The following is an 8,422-nucleotide window of genomic DNA, read 5'->3' on the forward strand; positions in this document are numbered from 1 at the left end:
TGTTATTATCTATCGTCCACCTGGTCGTTACTGTGAGTTTCTCTGTGAATTTTCAGACCTTTTGTCTGACTTAGTCCTTAGCTCAGATAAGATAATTATAGTGGGCGATTTTAACATCCACACAGATGCTGAGAATGACAGCCTCAACACTGCATTTAATCTATTATTAGACTCTATTGGCTTTGCTCAAAAAGTAAATGAGTCCACCCACCACTTTAATCATATCTTAGATCTTGTTCTGACTTATGGTGTGGAAATAGAAGACTTAACAGTATTCCCTGAAAACTCCCTTCTGTCTGATCATTTCTTAATAACATTTACATTTACTCTGATGGACTACCCAGCAGTGGGGAATAAGTTTCATTACACTAGAAGTCTTTCAGAAAGTGCTGTAACTAGGTTTAAGGATATGATTCCTTCTTTATGTTCTCTAATGCCATATACCAACACAGTGCAGAGTAGCTACCTAAACGCTGTAAGTGAGATAGAGTATCTCATCAATAGTTTTACATCCTCATTGAAGACAACTTTGGATGCTGTAGCTCCTCTAAAAAAGAGAGCTTTAAATCAGAGGTGCCTGACTCCGTGGTATAACTCACAAACTCGTAGCTTAAAGCAGATAACCCGTAAGTTGGAGAGGAAATGGCGTCTCACTAATTTAGAAGATCTTCACTTAGCCTGGAAAAAGAGTCTGTTGCTCTATAAAAAAGCCCTCCGTAAAGCTAGGACATCTTTCTACTCATCACTAATTGAAGAAAATAAGAACAACCCCAGGTTTCTTTTCAGCACTGTAGCCAGGCTGACAAAGAGTCAGAGCTCTATTGAGCTCAGTATTCCATTAACTTTAACTAGTAATGACTTCATGACTTCTTTGCTAACAAAAGTTTAACTATTAGAGAAAAAATTACTCATAACCATCCCAAAGACGTATCGTTATCTTTGGCTGCTTTCAGTGATGCCGGTATTTGGTTAGACTCTTTCTCTCCGATTGTTCTGTCTGAGTTATTTTCATTAGTTACTTCATCCAAACCGTCAACATGTTTATTAGACCCCATTCCTACCAGGCTGCTCAAGGAAGCCCTAACATTATTTAATGCTTTGATCTTAAATATGATCAATCTATCTTTGTTAGTTGGCTATGTACCACAGGCTTTTAAGGTGGCAGTAATTAAACCATTACTTAAAAAGCCATCACTTGACCCAGCTATCTTAGCTAATTATAGGCCAATCTCCAACCTTCCTTTTCTCTCAAAAATTCTTGAAAGGGTAGTTGTAAAACAGCTAACTGATCATCTGCAGAGGAATGGTCTATTTGAAGAGTTTCAGTCAGGTTTTAGAATTCATCATAGTACAGAAACAGCATTAGTGAAGGTTACAAATGATCTTCTTATGGCCTCGGACAGTGGACTCATCTCTGTGCTTGTTCTGTTAGACCTCAGTGCTGCTTTTGATACTGTTGACCATAAAATTTTATTACAGAGATTAGAGCATGCCATATGTATTAAAGGCACTGCACTGAGGTGGTTTGAATCATATTTGTCTAATAGATTACAATTTGTTCATGTAAATGGGGAATCTTCTTCACAGACTAAAGTTAATTATGGAGTTCCACAAGGTTCTGTGCTAGGACCAATTTTATTCACTTTATACATGCTTCCCTTAGGCAGTATTATTAGACGGTATTGCTTAAATTTTCATTGTTACGCAGATGATACCCAGCTTTATCTATCCATGAAGCCAGAGGACACACACCAATTAGCTAAACTGCAGGATTGTCTTACAGACATAAAGACATGGATGACCTGTAATTTCCTGCTTTTAAACTCAGATAAAACTGAAGTTATTGTACTTGGCCCCACAAATCTTAGAAACATGGTGTCTAACCAGATCCTTACTCTGGATGGCATTACCCTGACCTCTAGTAATACTGTGAGAAATCTTGGAGTCATTTTTGATCAGGATATGTCATTCAAAGCGCATATTAAACAAATATGTAGGACTGCTTTTTTGCATTTACGCAATATCTCTAAAATCAGAAAGGTCTTGTCTCAGAGTGATGCTGAAAAACTAATTCATGCATTTATTTCCTCTAGGCTAGACTATTGTAATTCATTATTATCAGGTTGTCCTAAAAGTTCCCTAAAAAGCCTTCAGTTAATTCAAAATGCTGCAGCTAGAGTACTGACGGGGACTAGAAGGAGAGAGCATATCTCACCCATATTGGCCTCTCTTCATTGGCTTCCTGTTAATTCTAGAATAGAATTTAAAATTCTTCTTCTTACTTATAAGGTTTTGAATAATCAGGTCCCATCTTATCTTAGGGACCTCGTAGTACCATATCACCTTAATAGAGCGCTTCGCTCTCAGACTGCAGGCTTACTTGTAGTTCCTAGGGTTTGTAAGAGTAGAATGGGAGGCAGAGCCTTCAGCTTTCAGGCTCCTCTCCTGTGGAACCAGCTCCCAATTCAGATCAGGGAGACAGACACCCTCTCTACTTTTAAGATTAGGCTTAAAACTTTCCTTTTTGCTAAAGCTTATAGTTAGGGCTGGATCAGGTGACCCTGAACCATCCCTTAGTTATGCTGCTATAGACGTAGACTGCTGGGGGGTTCCCATGATGCACTGTTTCTTTCTCTTTTTGCTCTGTATGCACCACTCTGCATTTAATCATTAGTGATTAATCTCTGCTCCCCTCCACAGCATGTCTTTTTCCTGGTTCTCTCCCTCAGCCCCAACCAGTCCCAGCAGAAGACTGCCCCTCCCTGAGCCTGGTTCTGCTGGAGGTTTCTTCCTGTTGAAAGGGAGTTTTTCCTTCCCACTGTAGCCAAGTGCTTGCTCACAGGGGGTCGTTTTGACCGTTGGGGTTTTACATAATTATTGTATGGCCTTGCCTTACAATATGAGGCCTTGGGGCAACTGTTTGTTGTGATTTGGCGCTATATAAAAAAATTGATTGATTGATTGATTGATTACATTGATGGTGACCTGTGGCGCAACTCAGCTCAGAGGTATGGAGGGACATTCATGTCATTGATGTCTGAAAGGAAATAATTTTTTACAAAAAGCATTTTGTTTTTTATTTATGTCCAGAGTTTAAGGATCCAGTGCCCAATTTCATATTTATTTACTTTAAGACTCAATAAAATGTTGTTCCCATCGAAAACCTGTAAAGCCTAATTTTAGTACACATAAAATTCACGAGAGGTATCAGTAAGAATCTGATCGATAAGCGGAATCGATGGTATCAATATAGAAAAAAATCTTACCAATACCCATCCCTATACCAGGTGTGACATGTCGACCCGAATATTGTAAATGTGCAAGTGTGCAGAAATGTGGGTTTGAGAAAGAGATGCTGTGATGGAAGTCTGGTCCCAGAAACAGTCTTTGTTCACAGAACTATCTTTGGTTTTGTGTTTTCTGTCCACTCAGCCTGGAACAGAATCTGACTCAAGTCATTGAAACTCAAGTGGCTTCTTGTTGATGTTCGCAACTGAAAATGTCTTCTCACACAAATATCTGGATCTAAAAACACTTCAGCATTTTCTTTATCTGTTAATCTGTTCCTCTTGTTTGGCCTTGAAGGCGTTCGATGTAAAGCAGCTCTTCTGCTACGTTCATGTCATCATCAGAACCTCAAAAGAATCTGCTCTTTAAATTCACCTCCGTCCTCCAGTTGTCTTTTTAATGTCAGATGATGTGTCTTCAGTCCTCTGTGTTACAACCCAAACACACATCAGCAATTTGTTGCATCTTCTCAGGACAAATGTTCTCCACCAATGGTGTGACACAGTTCACCAGGATTTTTTCACATCATAGGGGAGAACTTTGCGCGACATAGCTGTGTGGCGAGCGCTGCAGATGCGAGTATTGCATGAGGGTCTGGAGGATCCCACCCCCAGAAAAACCTGAAATTTATAACCCTCTGAAACACTTTAGAAACGTTCACCTGTAAATTGTTTGTTTGTTGTATTTCAACCAAAATAAAAAAAATACATCAATCTAAATATTTATTATCAGCACAGCAGATGGTGATGAGTTGACAGCTCTGCCCCTCTCTTCACTGAATGTCCAGAACACGCTGTGGTACCATGTACGAGGGTAGGCTGAAAGGTTCTAAGGCTGACTATGATGCAGTTGTCGAATTGAACAAATTCAGGGTTATTTTTCTACTTAGTCTCCCTGTAACTCCACACACTTCTTCCAGCGGTGCTTGAGTGCTTCGATTCCCTTGGCATAGAAGCTTTCATCTTGAGAGTCAAAATAGTCCTCAACGGCAGCCATCACCTCATCATTGCTCTGATAGTGCTTCCCAGCCAAGTTTTTTTTTTTCAGGTTTGGGGACAGATGAAAGTCCGAGGGTGCCAAGTCAGGGGTGTATGGTGGGTGATCTACCAGTTCGAATCCACACTCGTGGATAGTGGCCATGGCCACTGTTGACTTGTGAGCTGGGGTATTGTCTTGATGGAACAGCACCCCTTTCCTGGTCGCTTCTTTTTGATAGCCTCGCGTAACTGTCTCAGTAGGTTAGAATAGTACTGTCCATTTATGGTTTGTCCCTTTTCAAGATAGTCCACGAACACAATGCCCTTGGCATCCCAGAAAACTGAAACCACGACCATGGCCTTCTTTGGAGGTGAAGAGTCAGAGTTTTCTCCCCCGCCACCCGAAGGTGCAGGCAGGCGATCCTCTCATCTGCCGGGGCTCGTGAGTATCCCCAGACCTTCCTGGTGCCTCACACCCTGGATAACTGCAGGGAAGAATAAGGTCCAACCCCTATCAAGGATAGTGGTTCCAGAGCAGAGGCTGTGCGTGGAGGCGAGGCCCACCAAATCTAACTGGTATCACTGCACTTCCTGTTCAAGCTCTGGCTCCTTCCCCCACAGCGAGGTGACGTTGCACACCCCCAACTTTCACTGTGACTTATGGGACAGCGCACCCAACACCAGCAATTCCCCCTGTGGGTGGTGAGCCCACAGGATGGAGATGTAAAGTTCAGATTTGCCTTTTTGGGCTGTGCCCTACTGGGCTCTGTGACAAGCCCAGCCACCAGGCGCTTGCTAACGGGTCTGTCAGGATGTGAGTTTTTTCCTGGGTTTGTTGTTTCTCTATAGGCTTAATCTCTTGCTGGGGTTTTTTTCCTGCTTGGGTTGATCTGTCCCTGTCTCTCTTGTCTGTCTCTCCTGTTTCTTGGTGGTGGGTGTTTCCCTCTTTCTGGCCACACCCTCATTCTGGTGTGTTCCACGCACACCTGCTCCCAATCTGCACCTCATCACCTGGGTGTATTTAAGCGCCTCAGTTTGCCCTGCTGCCTTGCCAGATTGATGCACCCTGTGCCTTCTCTCGAGCTCTGTTTTTGTGTATTTTTTACCTGCTTGCCTCTCGTGTGTTTTGACCACCTGCCTGTGTTATCAACCACGCCTGGACCCTGTTTACTACGTCAGTAAACTGTTTTTACATACAGAGCTCTGTTGTCGAGTCCTGCATTTGTGTCCAGCCGTTCCATTTAATCGGACCCGATAGGGTCCTCTATTCAGGCCTGGCTCCAGACTGGGGTCCTGGGCTTCCTCCAGGCCGGGGCCCATTTCCTCTTCCTTGTTTTGTCATGGTGCCATTATGAACCATTGTTAGTCTGGCCCCTTGCCTGAGACCCATTTGCCACAGGGGACCCTACCAGGAGCACAAAGACTCAAGACAACGCAGTCCTCAAGTTTGTTGGGGCACACAGACCTCTCCACCATGATAAGGTGATGGTTCCTGGAGAGGGCTTGTATATGTCAATTCATACAAACTATGTAGTGTGTATTCTGTCTGTCTTTTAAAAAATACAATATGAAGTGTGCTTCTACAGTTGTTTCTTTATAAATACAAATCACAGTCTGTGACTGTCAAAAATGGGTCACAGGCATTATGTGTGGAGTAGAAGATACATTGATTCCACAGACTGCGTGTGCGTTCATTTCGTGCAACCGCTCAACTATGTAGTGGCAGGATGGCTGATGAAAGAAATGCCACCGGTGTTTTTCTCTCTCGCCCTCTTTATCCTGAGGACCACATTGTGGTTCTCAGCAATGTGTGTTTTATGTACATGAACTTTTTTGTCAAAATTATATCAATCAATCAACCACAGACGGAACAAAATCAGGCAACATTAGTTTATTTACATTATATTGTAGCAACATAATAAAAAAATTATTTTACATTGAATTGAAAGTTCATTTCTATCTTACATTGATGAGCTTTTGTGTGTGTGTGTGTTACAAGAATTAGCGTCATTTAGCTCAATCAAATCATGTCTCATCAGAGTCGTTGCCCCCCGCGTGCGCTCACACGCAACCGTGTGTACGTACAGTGGTCCCTCGCTATAACGCGGTTCACCTTTCGCGGCTTTGCGGATTTTTTTTTTTTTTTTTTTTTTTTTTAAGTGCAATTTTGCATGCTTTTTTTAACAGCGCATTGTGTTCTGCGTCCTTATCAGGTGGGCCGGTCAAGGCACTGGTCGGCATCACCGTGATTGCTCTCACTGCCTTTGATGCGCTTACTGAGTCTGTGGGCTCAGTAAACGCTGCAGCGAGCCACTCACACCGCCCCCTGTCTGCTGTGCGGCGCTGCGGACAACTCTGGTAACAGGTCCATAGACTACGCTCGCTGTTTTGATGCGGAGCGCTCCGCCAGCCTGCAACTTCTAGCAGAAAAATCTGCATGCATGGTCTCATTAACTGCAGCCACAGAGCTCCATGGCCATGACTTGGATTCTTTGCATCCGTACCCCCGGAGGCAGTGAGCGAAGGGAGAGCACACGCACTGTGTTCTGCGTGTGTCTGTTTATAATCTTCTCGCCCAGAAGAAAAAAGAGTGTTTACACAGGAGAGAAAAGTGAGAAAATGTTAATGCCTGTTTGAGAAAAGTGTATAAAGTGTGTAGTGAGGGGTTTTACAGCCTTAAAACATCTATAATAATTGTAAAAAAAATAACGCTGACTATTTCGCGGATTTCACTATTGCGGGTTATTTTAGAACCTAACTCCCGCGATAAATGAGGGACCACTGTACTACCAAAAAGACTGTACATCCTCAGTGCAGTGGAGAAAAAAATCACGTCAGAAATTAATCCAGCTTTTCATTCTTTCTTCCTGCTAACAGCCTCCAGACAGCACAGTGGATTTGTGTTGTGTGTGCGTGTGTGTCTTCACAGTGCAATGGTACCAAATGCATGGAACCAAATTTGCACTCTAAATACAATGCAACACAATTAGGATGAATTAATCCATGTCATGTGACATACAAAGCACCAGTCAAATGACAAGGATCCATTCAGCCGTTATACAAGTGCCATTATTACATTCAACTAGTAATAACAGTGGATTAATTGCTGTGTTTTTATAATTTTGTTGCAATGACAATAAATGATCATCTCTCTTAAAACAAATCCTGATGTAAGTTTCCACTTCATCGTTCCATCAGGTCAATAACGTAGTGTCATCAGGTCAAACTCACCACTCTGATACTTTATTTTAATGAGTGTTGTTCTAACATTTATTGTTGATTTGTTTCTTTGCAGACATGCAGCCGTTGTTGGTGATTAAAGAAGAAACTCTCCCTGAACACCAGGAATGGAATCTGAGTGTTGACCAGGAGGACATTAAAGAAGAAGAGAAGCTGTGGATAAGTCAGCAGGGAGAGCAGCTTCAGCAGCTGGAGGAGGCAGATCTCACCAAGTTTGGTTTCACTGCCGTCCCTGTGAAGAGTGAAAATGATGATGAAAAACCAGAGTCATCACAGCTTCATCAAAGCCCAAGTGATGAGAGCACAGAGGCTGAGCCTGTAGCCAGCAGCTCATCTGTACACAGAACACTGACAGCAGAAGCTGATGGAGAGGACGATGGAGGACCACAACCAGCCAGCAACTCGGGTCCAAACAGTCATTTACAACCAGATACCAGTGGCATGAGTTCAGACACTTCTGGAACTGACACTGATGACAGTTATGACTGGAAACAGACCAGAGAACTTCAGTCAAGTCGAAAAAATGGCAATATTGTTAGTTTAAGCAATTGCAACATCACTGAGAAACAATTAAAAGGTTCTAAATATGGAGAGGCATCTGGTCACATGAACAACTCCGAGCGACAAAAGGGGAAGCAAGCAAGCAGAAAACCATTTAGCTGTTGTGATCAGCGTAAAAGACAAAAACAGAAGAGCACTCTGAACAAAGACAGTAGAACAAAGACAGGACTAAAACCATTTGACTGTTCTGAGTGTGGTCAAAGATTTGGACGAAAGACCAACCTGAACAAACACATGATAATTCATACAGGACGAAAAGCATTTGTCTGTTCTGAGTGTGGTCAAAGATTTGGACAAAAGAGCACACTGAACAAACATATGATAATTCATACTGGGCAAAAGGCATTTATCTGTTC

Source organism: Thalassophryne amazonica, unplaced genomic scaffold (genome assembly GCF_902500255.1).
Source record: "Thalassophryne amazonica unplaced genomic scaffold, fThaAma1.1, whole genome shotgun sequence".
Lineage (NCBI taxonomy): Eukaryota > Metazoa > Chordata > Actinopteri > Batrachoidiformes > Batrachoididae > Thalassophryne > Thalassophryne amazonica.